At 37.3% G+C, this 16,012-nt stretch overlaps 1 long non-coding RNA gene across 2 annotated transcripts in view; it reads left to right on the top strand.

The window, feature by feature from the left end:
* LOC114665782 (uncharacterized) overlaps window positions 1–16,012 on the top strand; it is a 79,834-nt gene that overhangs the window by 43,036 nt on the left and 20,786 nt on the right. For both annotated transcript variants that reach the window (XR_007933600.1, XR_003718460.2), the window contains exons 2-3: window positions 6,622–6,679; window positions 11,096–11,264. This is a non-coding gene — a long non-coding RNA (uncharacterized LOC114665782). The remainder of the gene's footprint in view (window positions 1–6,621; window positions 6,680–11,095; window positions 11,265–16,012) is intronic.

Raw genomic sequence — 16,012 nt, 5'->3', positions numbered from 1 at the left:
TGGATAAAATAAAACCTGTAAAACCTTTTACAGTACAAGGCAGATAGCACTTAAAGTTAAATGTTAGTAAATGTAAATTCTAACAATAACATAACAGTATAGTCAATAACAAAATTAATGGGGGGGGCGGGGTTGACACTTGAAAATATACATTATAAAAAGGACTTGAGGTTCATTGTCAATGCAAGACTTACCGTAGCCACACAATACACAGAGGTAATTAGGAGGACTAAAAGAATGTTGGGTTGCATAACATGCTTTGTTGAGTGTAAATCAGGTGAAGCTACGGTAAAGATGTACTAACCACTTGTGAGGGCTCATCAGGAATATTGTGTGCAGTTTTGGACTCTGTTACAGAAAAGTTCAAATAACTAGAGGAAATCCGGAGACAAGATACTACACTAGATTACATTACTGTGATACACAATGAGCTAAGAAGAAAGATTGGAGTCGACTGTTTTCAGTTTAAGAAACTGAAGATTAAAAGGTGACATGATTGAAATGGTTATAATTCTAAAGAGGACTAATATGCTTTTTTCAACTGTTATTTTAAAATGACTTCTTCAGCTAGAAGGACTTGTGGCACAATGATACACACAGTACAAAAACAGAAAAAGGTACCAAGCGTTGCCGTAAAAGGAAGCACTTTCGGGACGTTTGAATACTGATTAGCAATCTTCTCTTACTCCATGCTTTATCTGAATATTCTGATTTTCTTCCACATCCAGAGGATGTATGTTAGGTTTGTTGGCTACTCCATACCTTGTTGAGGACATGTTCCTACAAATTCAGGATGTTTAGAGGACACTGGTGGATCATACCACTGTTAGGTACACCTAACAAAGTGGAGAGACACAGTGAAACTGAGGCTTTGAATCTAGTGGTGCTTGAAAAATATTAATTTCATGTTCTGTATCTTATAAAGTGGCTACTCCACCATGCATGTTCCTCTTTACCCTCCATCAGTCCAAACAGTCTTGTTCTATATGCTAAGGTAATTGAGTCACTAGTGATTATAGAAAGTTAGGTGGAATTTAGTTTAGATAAAAGTCCTCATCTTTGTGAAACTTCTTTCTTAGGGTATTTGCAGTACACATTTATCCACACTGTAGAAATGGACATGTTGAGTGAGTGATCTTGCTGTTGTAAGTAACGAATTGTCAAACTACAATGACATTAAAGTAGTAATAATCTAAAGGAAGGAAGGTGAAGGTTATAAGTACACTTTTGCTCCTCTACCCTCTTTTTCAGCCTGACCCCTTTTCTGTTTAAACAGACACCGACAGCTGTAACCACACTACTTGTATTTAGGTGAGTCTTGTTCAAAGAAAAGAAGGATTGTGTTTACTAGATTTATGGTGCTTTTATCTGGCCTTCTCCATCTAATATTAAAATAGTGAGGGGTTGCCATCTAACAGCTGTAAGCACTCTTTTGGCTCTGATATACTGTCATGTAACAAGTTTGAAGCTGAAGAACTTGCTTTTGATGAGATCACAGTACTCTATTTGTTTGAAGTTGTTTACTTTCACCATGCTTCTTTAGCTGTACCCAGGCCCTCCATATTCCTTGAAGAACTAAAGCCAAGTCACTAAAGTGCTTGCTGGCTAATATCGCTGTGGTGTTGTCTTTATTATGTTTTAGTTTTATCTGAGCATTTTTCACTCTTGTTTTGGGGTTAGTTTCATTCCTGTCTTGTGCTGTAAGCAGAGGAATATGCCCTTGGTGTACAGCTTGTGTACTGCCTTTATTATCACAGTCCCATCCTGTCCCTTCTTGTTAGAAGGTACTGTATTGACTACTTCTCACACATTTTATTGTATAGCATTTATTTTGTTGCATCTTAGTTGCAGCTCTTAACAGTTTTGACTTGTCAGAGACTGCAGAAGAATTGCATTAAAGCTGCTATAAATAATTGACTTTCTGAGAAAGGGGAGATTTAGCACAGAATTGCAAATTGGCAATCTGGTAGCACCTTTGAAGAGGGTAGAACAGCAAGTAGAAACAGTATTACACAATGATAACATTTACAAAAAGTCTGTCTTGCTGTTGTATTAACGTTCACTTGTACTGTTTAGCATGCCTTTCAAGGGTGTGTCCATTTTAAGTTTACACATTTTCAGTTCCTAGAAACAGCCTCGCCAAGGACAGAAACAAGCCACATTTCTACACATCTGCTGTATGTATCTCACTTGGGTCTTCTTTGCACATCCATGTCTCATATTAGTTATTGGCTTCTCTCTGCCTGCTCTGCAAATTGGTTTTTACAGAAGCTATAAAAGGGTCCACACATACTTTCAAACTCATTTGCAATGAATCTTTTTTTGAGGAATTCTCAGACTTCCTACCTACAATAATAACTAATTATTACATGTTCTTAATTCTAGATAATTTCAGTTTTCATATTGCTTACCAGTGTGACCCTAAAGAAGAGAATTTATGGTCTTATTTTGACCTTGGCGGGAACGTCAGCCACCCTAAGCATAATGAAGAACACAAGATTTTTAGCAGTTCCAAAAGGAGTAAAAATTGATGGTCATGAATATTAGTATTTCTAATAATTTCTGCATTTTATTTGATGTAGAAATACTAGTGACATTTATGGTAGGAAGAATGCCAAGTGGGGGCTGTGGTGTCTTTTGGCCTTGGAACCCCTGGAAAGTTTTTTCTCTCCTCCAGCTTAGCTGGAATTTTTAGTTTTCTTCTGTTTTCCTGGCCATCTGACCTTATCATTGGACACATCTTTAAAGACTTCAAAATCAATCCTCTACTTTTCATTATTATTCTTATCCAATTTTAATTTATTGTTGTTTTCATTTAACTATTTCTTTGACATCTTGTAAAGCACTTCGAGCTACCTCCTGTGTATGAAAATATGGTATAGAAATAAATGTTTTCACAGCATGAATTAGAATCTGATTTTATTTGTTACTTCCTGAAACATTTGTGTGAGGAACAAAACCAATGTAGTGGAAAATATACCTTTAATAAGTCCATAAGCCATTTCTACATACAGTTATCTCTTGTGATTTGTGGGGATAAGGGGCTTAGGACCCCCACGGATGCAAAAATCTAGAAATACGTTTTGGGCTCATGATTACTATATATTCTAAGCTGATTGCACTAAAAAATGCAAATACATGCAAGGAGCACTTTATAGAATTATCACTGCACAAGCAAGTCAGGTGTGTGTGAGGTTGGTTGCCAAGACAAAATCTGCCTGTGATTGCATTATATGTGCAGAAAATGCCCTTTCAAGCACGTGGCAGATATCATTGGACTTTGTGCATTTCAGCCTAGTTGTGAGCCCCAGACAGGTGACATACAGTAAGTGGATTCATACCAGTAGGTTTTCAAAGATGACATTGTATCGCCACCCAAAGACCCTCTTGCCAACAGTAATAATAATAATAATTCATTACATTTATACAGTAGTCCTGTGGTTGGTACAAAGGTCTGAAGAAAGTTGACACTACTTATTCAAGTTGGTCAGATAACAGCTGACAACACTAGTAGTACCAAAAGGACCTATCAGAATTGGGTAGCACAATGTATTCTTTCATAAATGACTTTATAGAGTTTTTCTCCTGCTAGTGAAATTTAATTTTCACTACATTTTTACAATTTGTAAACAGTTCATTAAGATTTTTCCTTGAGTGTCTCCCACATACTAGTGACATTAGGAAAAGCCTAACAACAGACAACAAATATAATGGCATACACTAAAAGCAATAGTATATATGTGACACACACACACACATATATACTATTGCTTTTATAATCTGTGTGTGCGTGTGCGTGTGTGTGCGTGTGTGTGCGTGTGTGTGCGTGTGTGTGCGTGTGTGTGTGTGTGTGTGTGTGTGTGTGTGTGAGACACACACACTACTGGTTAAAAGTTTTAGAACACACCAGTGTTTCCAGTTTTTCTTCAAAATGTAATCAATTTAAATGCAATGAATGACCTAAAATGGTGAAAATGTAAACAGTAACCTACCAGAGTTTTACATTTAAAGTTTAGGTTAGAAAAAAATTTTAAAAAGGAAATATCAGAATTTTACAAATGGACCTTCTTCAGGGAGCAACTAATAGGTTGCAACCTTCAAATGTTCTGCATCAGTTCAGGTAAATTCAGCCTTGTAACCTGAAGCAAACAATTTGCACAAGTGTCCCAATTTCTGTTGATTACTTCAAAGCCCTCTGTTTGTCTTAAAGCAGAGTTGGAACAGACTGTGTTACTACACCCTCTGAAGTACTACTTGGACAATATTAGACTGTAGAAAGTTATGCATTCCAGTGATAATGACAAGAAATAAGCAATTAACAAATTAAATGAGATAGACCATTATTACCCTTAGAAGTGTAGGCCTTTCATTTAGGGTCCAGTGGTGTCCTACACAGTCTAAAGGCAACTAGAAACTGGAAGAAACTCTGATAGTAAGAGATCTGGCAGATCCAAAGTCACAACCCAATCAGAAGACAAGTTTCTCAGGGTCACCAGCTTGTGTGATTGGTGCTTCAAGCACAGTTTAACGATGGTCAAAAAAAGCAAGTCTCAGCTTCTACTGTGAAGAAGAATAGGACTTTCCTAGTGATTTTCAGTCGTGACCTTCATTTGCATAACCTTAGTGAGTCTGAAGCAGTTGGTGGTGTGCTCCCATGACGCCAGTCACCTAATGTGACGTCCCCAGTGACTCACTCCAACTAATCCATGACTTATTCGACAAAAGCGCTCTTCTGGAAGTGCACTGCATATAATGTAGCGAACATGGGTGTTCTGGACCTCACAAACAGAAGAGAAGCTAGCTTGTCTGATGTCTTGTGTTTTACATACCGTGACAGAATTGGGGGGGAAAAAGAGCTGAACTTGCTATAGCGTTTAACTCGTCGTACAGCACCAGCTCCATCAGGTAGCATGTTTATGGCTATGAAAAAATAAAAGGGCAAACACAATTGTGCTAGAAGGTCAGCACTCAGTTTGAAAGTGTGATATAGGCAGTGATTTTCAGTTTTTTAAACTGGCATGGTCCAAGACCAGATCAGCAACCTTAGTCGGCAAATCTGACATGCTCCAAAACTAGAAGTCTTGTAATGTGACATCAGCTTAACCTCTCACTGTTTAGATCATAAATGATTTGAAAGTCACTTTGGATTAAAAGTGACAGCTAAATAAGTTTAATACAAGGAATTAAGTTTCACAACTCTTCAACCAAATCCCAAAATACTCTGTCTGCTCTGCTTACTTTTAATGTATCAGAATCTAATCACATTTATTGGTCAAGTATGCTTGCAGACAAGGAATTTACCTCCAGTTTTCTATTATGACTCTTCAAGTATAGTTACATGACAGACGTACACAACTGAGATAAAGAATGAGACAACAAATGTTAATACAGTATATGCATACAAAGTGCAAGGCAGCGTAAGGAATAGTGAAATTAGCCATAGCTATATGTAAGAATATTGCAAAATATTGGCAAGAGACAGGTGCCCAGACCTAGCAAGAACAGTTGAATTAAATATTTATGAGGTTGATGAATATGATTAATTCACACTCCAAAGGGTATGTTGATCACATGTTACTAATTAGTAGTATTTAATCCATTAAAGATAGTAGTGTGAATACACATAAACCAGCAATTGAGGTAATTTGGTATGAAGCCTCTGATCCTTCTCAGATGATAATGTCAGTGCTCTACTGAATTGCTTCCCTGTTTTTCCAACATAATAATTGGGTGGTGGAATAATTGTGCAGTTCTTAAAGCATCCCAAATTGTGTCATACTTCCTGCTCTACAGAATCTGTTCTTTTCATTCTCATTTACTCTATATCAGCAGCAATTTTTGTGTCAAAGTAAAACTTCCAGTACTTCCAGTGGGTAACTGAAACATTCATCCTTCCATTATTCCCTAAATCTAGTCGAGAGTCATGGAGGCTGAAGTGTTTCCTTCAGCTCTGTATGCAAGGCGGGAACCAGCCTTAGATGGGGTCCCAGTACATTATAGGAAGCTGGGGCATGCCAAATTGTTTCATGATTATTAGTGTAAATAGTCTTTTGACAGTTTGGGGGGGAAAAAAAGTTCACTTTTAATCTTAAAAGAGAAGAATCTTTAAAAAGTTCCAAAAGCATTTATTTCTAATAAGGTCTTTAGTGTTACACCTCTGTTTTAAGAAAAGCATCCCTCCCCCTTCTGCTATACAGAAGCAGTGTGCCGTTGCCAAGTGTTAAGAATTCCTGGAATGCAGAATTGCACTGTTCTGATAAAGTTTGCTTTGTTCCCTCAGTGACTTAACCCACTGAGAAAATATGGGTCTCGGGTAATTATAATAGCAGAGTCAAGACTTTTATGAAAATATAGTGCCATTTGCCTTTCACCTGCTGCTTAGCATGGCTGGATATTAAAATAGCTTCAGAGAAGCGAATCATCTTGACAAAGAAATGTTGTTAGCAAAATTCAGGATTGTGTTTATAGCATAATGTATACATTTAGGGATTAGTATTATAACACTTTGTAGAGAGTTTGAACTCAGAGTCTTTCTAGCACTTTATAAAAGTGTATATTTGACAAAGATGTAATGGAAAAATACAGAGCAAAAACACTTTTTTTTTTTTTTTGCCATTTCAGGATTTGCCTCAGTGGAATAAAGAAGTGATCTTCTACTTTTAACAGTGATTATCTTCAGGTAGGTTGACATTTTTCATATGATTGTTTTTCAGAGTCATAGCCTAATTATTAATAGCATTTGCAGGATAAAATGCTATAAACCATATCTGATGTCAAAGGTATATACTTCTAAATATTGCACTAATATAACAAGTGTTTAGATTGCTTAGTATGGTTAAGCAGTTCAAAGGGCTGTGAGGCAGACAGTGGGTTTGAACCTACTCGTTACCAATGGTGTTTGAGGACAAGAGGAAATATTTACACACACACTGTACATTCTTAAACCTTCTTAATCCAGTTCAGGGGCTGGAGGATATTGATTTTAAAAAATACAGCTAGTTCCTGTTCAAGTATTGTCTTATATGCAATTAAGGCAGCTTTATTAACAGAACAATCAAGCATGCTCTAGCAAGATGAAAACACAAATTACATTTGTGCGAATCTGGCAGTGAACATAGTCCTGGTATGGGGAAATTCATGTAAGTATCATTAAAAAGGAGGAAACAGACTGTCCTGATGATTTTGAATTGTGAAATTCTTGAAGATGTTTTTTTTTTTCCACTAGCCTTTGAAAGTTTGCTCTGAAGGCAGTATATGAATCTTGCTTTGTACTTGATTATCTATAGGCTACTAAGTGATTAAAGTAATTATGCAAAGGGTTTATTTCCTGTCCCCTCTGCAGGGTACTTTTCTTGTTGTCTTAACTTGGGTTCAAGACTGTGTCAAACTCAAGTGCAGGAAGTTAATTCCATAGCAGACCCCAAGCATTTCCGAAAGGTAAAAAGGAAAAGTCCACAGGTCATTAGTTCCTTGATGATTCTGTTTAGTACGATGCTTAAAACATAATGTGTTTGTCTCTCTCAAAAGAAAAAAAAAAAAGGAATGCAATGAAGGAAAAGCTCAGTGCGACATTTAGCTGCTTGTCAGTCTGTTGCCCAGACGGTTAATACTTTGGCTTGTTTGTGCAGTTGAGTGACCGTGGAAACTGCAAGATATTGTCCGACCTTTTATTATTCCACCTACTTGGACAAGAACAGCAAGCAGTGGTAAATTAGCTGATTACTTTTGTGAACGAGTGCACTCTGCACTGCTGTTTTCAAGGATTTATTTCACTTTTGTTTAGCTGAGTAGCAACAGAATCTTTTATAGTGGGATACTTAGGGAACAATTCAAATATTTGTCTCCTTCTTGTTGAAGGTTTGAATGTATAGACTAGTGTTAAAGGTTTTTTTTTTATTTTCATAGCTTGTCTTTAACTAATAATAATGTCATAATAAATCAGTAACTCAGTAAAGTGGTCTCAAAAAAAGAAAAAAGGTTGTTAAATAGGTGCGTAGCACAACTATAATTATATTCACTGGAATGCTTGAACTGATACAGTTTTGAAGGCGTCAGCTTTACTTTTCCAAAAATGAGTAGCTCCAAGGAACAGAAAATCATTTTGAGTTTCATAGCTTTAGGCCTTAATAGACTTCAAATTCTAAAAAAGTTCAAAGTTTAGTTATATTTCATCTTAAATCTTACTGACTTTTTCACATTCCTCTAGCAGATTAAAAATCTCCTCTTAAGGAAAATTTTTTGCTCTCTAGGGTACTTGCCCATTAATTCATGCTATATTTAATAGCATAATGACATGCTTGTACATGTAAACACTCTTATTAAATTGTGCATTTTCTTTATGTGGGACGAAAAAGGATGCCTACCTGTATTTCACCAGATTACATTAGAAGTGTTGTAACTGCTAATTTGTTTCTGACAGAAAGCATGCAGCTTTGAAAGTCTCAGTTCAGGACTTGTACATTTAACAAAACAAAGTTTAATACATAGCATTTTTCAATGGTGAATGGCATCGCAAAAAACCTTAAAGCTGGTATTCTTGAGGTTCACATTCCAGTGTCTAAACGGCTAGACAATGAGGGCAGTTTTTATCTTGTGTTAGAAGTGAACTATTTTTAGAGAGGCTTTCTTTTGAGTGCAGATTTTGCTGTAATGAAATGGAGGTTTGAAGCTGTTACATTAAACATTTAATATGTTAATTTAAACCAGTCTAAATTGTTTGTGATAATGGAAGATGAACCATGAAAGAAGTGCACAGGGAAGTCCAGTTTAAAAGTGTGCATATTGATAAAGTGATCAGTATATAGTGAGATTAAGCCTAACCTCTCGTCTTCACCCAAACATAAGTCAAAACCGATGCATGTATAAATTGTTGTTTACCCCACAAAAATATATGGTTTTAGCCTTGTGTTCTAAGGTATTTGGTAGAAATACAGTATGTACTATTTGATTATCTCTCCGATAGATGCCTATTGTAATTTAAAAAATGGAATTCGACCTGCAATTTGAAATAACCTGAAACAAACTTTTTTTTTTTTTATGCAGAAGTTGCCTTTATTATCAGACTTGATGTTCATAGTATGGATTTCCACATTTGATTTTTTTGATAATAATAATTCTTTGTATTTACATTGTATTTTTCTCACTACTAAAAGCACCTTTTACATAGTAAGTGGAAAGTCACTTCAACCACCTGGATAACGTGATGGCAGCCATTTTTTGCGGCGTACACTCACCACACATTAGGTGGTAAGAGATAGTTAGCCCTTTAGAGAGAGGGGATGATTAGGCCGAGGTGGGCGGTTTAACCAGGACATCGGGATACACCCTACTGTTTACGAAGGATGCCCAAGGATCTTTTATTACTACAGAGAGTCAGGACCTCGTTTTTACATCCCATCCGAAGGACGGTGCCATTTTTACAGCACAGCGTCCTCGCCTCTGCACTGGGGCATTAGGATCAGACCACAGGGTAAGTGCCCCCTGTTGATAATGGAAATCATGCTCTGTAAATGTTTTGTTATCATTTTGTGCCCTTTTAGTATTGTGATTCCATTCTAGATCTTTTAGATGTGTAATCCTTGAAGAAACATAAATAGGCTCAGTGCTGACCATTCCTCAATGCTGACCAAGGGTGTGACTTTTGCTCTGTGTCATACAGACCACTGTGAGGTCAGTTTGTTTTGCTGAAGTTCATAACCAGGCAGCTGTCATGACACCGCTTTGTTATCTTAGCCATGTCATTCACGCATACAGTCTTGGCAGTTGTTAATCAGAACAGTTCTTGTGATGTCACCAGTAAATTTCATGAGGCCATTGATACAGTATACTGGTGTGCAGTCACATGTGATAAATGAGTTCTGTCTGGGGCTAAGGGAGCAGTATATTATGGGGCTCAGTGTACATGAATAACATTTTGTTGTCTGTGTTTATCACCTGTGGTTTAGCTGTAAAGAAATCCAGTGTAAGGTTACTGATTGAACTGCCTAAGCTCACATATCTGACACTGTGTAAAAGCGTGAAGTGAACAGCTGCTTTAAAGACAGGGCTGTAGTAAATAAACAACATCAGAACGTTGAAACATAATATCTAAGGGTACTCACCGTACATTTGCTGTACTGTTTTCTGACCTGTTAATTTTTCCAGAAATTTGCATTAGAATTATGGGGCCTGGATTAGCTCCATATTGTTTTTCAATGTTTACCTTAAGCAGTCTGTAAAGACAAAAAATTCTACGTTTTAAAGATTTTAGTAGAGAAACAACAAGAGTAATCCTTCCTTTTTGAACACTGCAGAGAAGCACTATAAACGACATGGATATGGCCTGATACTACCTGTTCCTTGTGTTTGGTAAAAATGGAAAACTGGTTATGCTGGTTTCATGCTCCATCAATACTCCTATGTTGAACTTTACAGCAACATCATTTTTATGAACTCTGACATACAGTTCTGTTTGGAAAATGAAAAAAGTTATATGTTACATGCTTGTGTGGAGAGATTCCTATGCATAAAATAGAGACACTCATAATTTCTTTTCAGAGTCTATTTAAATAATGGCTTTCATTCTGACTCAATTTTTATATGCCATGTTTTATCTGTTAATCACTTATTTTATATTTTGCCTTTAATGTTGAATGCCATCCCACTGGGCTTTGCATGTGCACATTTTGTTTTCCTCTCAGGCGACAGGATGGGATGGACTCCCCTCACATCTTTATAGAGAATAGCATACATACCTGAAGTCTAACGCAGCCAGTTTCCTGCATTTAGTTCTGTGACATGTGGCGGAAAAATAAGCAACCAAAAAAAACGCATCATAAAGTCCTGCGTTTATAACAGTTGAGTAATAAACGTCTACTGAATGCACATTCTTTGCATTTTTGTCTTTTTTCATTAAGTAAATACTTTATTTGGTGAACATTTTTGCCGACAGTGAATGCCTGCTATCAATGCCACAAGCCTCCCTTTGTAAAATCTCAAGACTTTTTGTAGCCCTCCGCCATTAGAGTAGTATTAGATTTGCTTGTGCTCATATTTCCAACAACCAACTTGCTTTTTGTTTCTAGTTACATGGTTTTTTTTTTTTCTTTCCCTATAGAATCTTTGTTTGTATGTGGTGAGGCTGCACAGTTATTTGCCTGCTAAATGGAGTCCATTGTAGAATTTAAACCCCACTGGAGAGCACCACTGGGCTGCTCAGTTACCAGAAGGATAAAATTGCAGATGTGCGTCAAGCACTAAGCAGCAGAAATTCCAGCATTATTCAGGTGACCGTTCCTTTCATATTTGACATAGGAATCTTTTTATTTCAGTTGAAACGGAAGATAATGAATATAAATATGCTCTCCATTTCAGGAAAAAAAAGTTTTTCAGTGTATTTATGCAATTGAATTTTTACAATAATCTTGTTTATTTGAAGCATCACCTACATGGAAAAATGCACAAGTGTCCGGTGGATAAAAAAGAAGAAGAAAACCTGGCGGCCTGGGCAATTGTAAACATCCTCGACTGGAAGCTGTCTTGCAAAAAATTGGGCTTTCAGTCAGATGTTTGCATCTGTCTGCTGCTGCTTGCTTCTGCACAATCGTGTCTTCTTTCTTTGCATTAATTACAGGTCAAAACGATGATTTGCTGGAACTCTATTACCGATTGTTCTTTGTATCAATGCTATGAAACTCCTTATACTGTAAGGCTATAGCACCTTTCTCAACACAGGTTACAAAAGAGATGTGTTGTTACTGGTACCTGACGTCTATGCAGAAGGTTTATAAGCGTGTGGATAGCAGTAATGGTTACCTTAACCCTTTGCAGTCGTATTTAATTTTCAACGTCACGCTACATTAGTCGTAATTAATTATTGAAAAAACGGCAATAATTACAGCAGTTATTTTTTTCAAGCACGTAGGAATAACACAAGCCACTTTTCTTGACCAGGCAACTGTGCAAATCGGTCAGAAACTTGCAGGGCCACCAGCGGTGGCCTGACGACCTATAGCGCACTTTTTACTAAGGCCAGTTTTCTGGCCTAACGACCGCAAAGGGTTAAACTAAAAAGGTGAGAATGAGTTTCTGCCTTGTGAGTAAATGTTTCTTGTGATGATTAGGGACCCCATTTAGGATTAGTTTCCACTTTACACTCACTGCTTCCAGGGCAGGGGCTATTGCCATTTCTGGCCTCTGTTGGCATAAGTTGATGTGAGAAAAGAATGAATGAAGTGTTTGGGTGGGGGTGAACAATCAGATAGGCTCCAGCTGTTTACATAGCAGCTGTATAGTCAGGTATCGCCACTTGCCATGGAACTCTTCCTGCCTTCCATTTTCAGGTCTATGGCAGTGACAAAACTGGCGTTGGTAGTTAAACATTGACCTATGTCCAGGTTTTTTAGTCAAGCATCTCAGAGTAAGAAAGCAATCCTAACTGGCTGAAAAATCTCTTAGGTGTAGTAGTAATTGTATTCTATCAATTTTCTTAATAAATAAAACAACTCTTAACTTGGCCAGGATTTTGGAAAGCTCATGGGCTGTCCTAACTCCAGTCATTTCTCGACTTTTGTACCAGCCTTTGAACTCCCTTTCAAAGAATGAGGTAATAAACAGATTAATACATTTCCCCAGCACTCCATGTGAGTTAATATTAAAGCAAGGTGCATTCTGCAAATCACTGCTTATTGAGAATGACAGCATGCACATAAAGATCATTGCTCCAATTGTGGATGAGCGTGTGCATATGTGAATTATAAGCGATATCACAGTATCTGCACACAGGTGGTCATGGATGCAAACTGTATTGTAGTAGCCAGCATTTCACCCTGAAGATAGTCAGGGCTGGATGGGTGATTGGAAGCGAAATGTCACACAGGTACACAGAATTCTGCATTCTGTATACCCTTGAAACATTCACTTTATACTTTACAAGGGCATTGAATAAATAGGGCCTCATAGAAGAAACTGGGGCATGGAGAGAGGCACAGCACACGACTCTGAAAGATGATTGGGAGCACTGGAGTAGCGAACAGCCGTGGCTACTTTTAATAACTGCTACTTTACAAGGCATTTCCCATTGCCATAACAGCGAGAAGGTGAGTCCTCTGAAAATACAGCTGTGGATCATTCATCTTTAAATAAACTTGCCAAATATCAGAATTTACTTTCATTCCATGTGTTTGTGTTTCAGTCTCTCTATCTCGGTGCACATTATAATATTATTATTGATGTTGCAAAGTGTTAACAATTACATGCAGCTTAGAGCAATATCTGACCTTATGTTTTTTATCTTCGTCTTTGTCTTTTTCTTCTTCTTACTACTTTGAATATTATTATTATCATCATCATAATCTTTGTGGTGAAGCCTTAGCATTAATATCAGAAAACTACAAAATGCTGCCATAAATGTCATTTTGAGTCTTTGGGTGCTAATAAGTTGTGACATCATTTATTCTGAAATGTCAACTCCTACTACTTACTGAGAGTGGGTATAGGATGCTTTATAACTACTTCTCATGTCCTTCTCTGGGGTAGAACTAATTCCTATCTTAGTCAGACTTTTAGTGTAATTCCTAGGAGTAATTCTGAGATGCTTGATAAATATGGGCATTGTTCAGGGCTGCTTCCTGCTTTGTGCTAAGTGTTGTCCGGATAAGCTCCAGAAACCTGTGAAACTGACAGAAACTAACCAGGTTAGAGAATGTTATGTTATACTTTAGTTTGCATAATAAAAACAATTTATTTAAGTTTTATGTGACACTCCAACCATGGGGCCTCAGTTTGTCCACTTCCATTTCTATCTGGGAGTGTGTGGCATCTAGTGCCCAGGAAGTCCTGCCACCTCTGGAGTTTTCTTGTTATCCTCAAATCCCTCTTAACCCCTTCCCACTACTGAGTTGTGTGCCAGGGCATGCACTGCAGTTTTCTGTCTCTCTAATGGTGGTGTTTATGCTTATGCTCCTGCCTAATAGTTTTCCAGGGCAAATATAACACATACCAAAGACCATACCTGTATTTGTAAAGTCATTGGCATTGCTTTTATCACTATTAGGTAACCACTTTCATTGATAAAAAAACAGAAGTACTGTTTTACCTTATTTCACCAAATCCTGGGTTATTCTTCCTTATGTTTGCAAATTCTGAACAGAACATTCATTCTATTCATTTTTTTTTGCTAGCAAGAACTAATGAGTTGGTGAGCCCTGAAGACACCATAAATCCACACTGGATATTTTTGTGTTTCAACAACCGAGACGCATACTGACGTTATCCTGTGGCTAATTATAGATGTGTCATGCCCACTATAATCTATGTTGTTTTTGAATAAAAACCAAGGAAGATTTTCCTACACAAGTTCATAATGGGTCCTCTTCAATCTAATCTGGGTAATCACAGAACTGTGACTGCAGATAAAAATGCAGATAAAATATATTTAATAGGAAATTGGCTAGCTAGACTTCCATGTTGCATCTGTTAACCTAGATGGAATATTTAAATATTTAAAATAAGTAGATTCAAATCTTGAACCATTTCACCAGCATCCAGGGCTGCATCCTGCCATACACTAATGTTCTTCTGGTAAGCTGTGGACCTAATATGTCTCTGTATTCAGTTTTATTAAAAAATGTAGTTTTATATAGCAATGAAGTTTCAGGGCACACTGCTATTGGTTGCATACTATTATTTTTTTTTGTATATACTGTACATTGTGTGATTGCACTATGTATTGACTTTTTATTTTTATTTACTTACTGATGTAACAAGCATGAATAAGAATTTCAGTGTTTTCTTTTTAGATACCATATGCCTATAAAAAGTATTCACTTCCTTGTGTGACATATAGGGGGGTGCTATCGCTCCCTTGACCCCTCAGATCAAACACCAGATAAAAGTCCAATATGTTAACTTGTAATTATAATAATGTGCACCAAGCACTCTCCACTCCACAGTACTCCAATAAAAACCACAATCCTCCACTCCCAGACGCTTAGTCACCCTGCCTACCAACTCAGATCGCTTGTCTGGGATTTCCCAGATTCCTTTATAGTCACCCCCTTGGGGGGGGGGGGTAAACGTTAACATTATACAAAGTTATTGTCTGTTTTTACCTGCATTATTATCAGTCTTTAATTTAATATTGCTTTTTGTATCAGTATGCTGCTGCTGGAGAATGTGAATTTCCCCTTGGGATTAATAAAGTATCTATCTATCTATCTAGTCTGTGACCCGGAAGTGCTTCTGATCCCTCAGTCCATGTGATTATTCAGCACTTCCGGGTCAAATAAAAACTCTCCTTCTTCATCCCGGAAGTAGGAAGTACGTCATTTCTTCTGTCCATGTGACTGGGACGTACTTCCGGGTTATAGGTGAAATACATGTCCTTGTAACTCCCTGCAGCAACTTCTGGTGGCCCCCATGGTAGCCAGCAGGGCTGTGCATAAAAACTCTGTTGTCCATAATTCCCTGCTGGCATTCAGGGCACCTCCATGCTGCAAGGAGGACTCCATCTAGCGGCCTGGCGGTATTGGCCGGGATGAATGGCCGGCCATATCTCACACTTGGAAGTTCTCATATTTTATTTTATACAACGCTGAATCATGGTGAATTTAATTTGCCGTTTTTGACACTAATCAACAGAAAAATAATCTTTACTATCAAAGTGAAAACAGATTTCTGAAAAGTAGTCTAAATTATTTATATAATAATTATAAAAACAAAGTAATTGCAAAAGTTTTCAAATGACACACCTAAATCATCACTGGTGCAGCCACTTGGTTTTAGGTGTCATATAATTAGTTAAAAGGAGATCAGCTGTCTGCAGTGAATGGGTTTCAATTCATGGTAGTATAAATTCTCTTTGTCTGCAACGGCCAACTTGTTGTGAATTAGTATGGTGGCCTAAACTACACGATGAAGGCAAAAGGACACTCGTGTTAACTCTATGTAAAGGTGATTGAAAAGACCAAGTCAGAGGATAGAGATAAGAAAATATCCAAGACAATGAATATCCAGTTAAATCAACTGTTAAGAA

The sequence above is a fragment of the Erpetoichthys calabaricus genome, chromosome 15 (assembly GCF_900747795.2).
Source record: "Erpetoichthys calabaricus chromosome 15, fErpCal1.3, whole genome shotgun sequence".
NCBI classification, from domain to species: Eukaryota; Metazoa; Chordata; class Cladistia; order Polypteriformes; family Polypteridae; genus Erpetoichthys; species Erpetoichthys calabaricus.
This window is presented reverse-complemented; position numbering and strand designations above follow the sequence as displayed.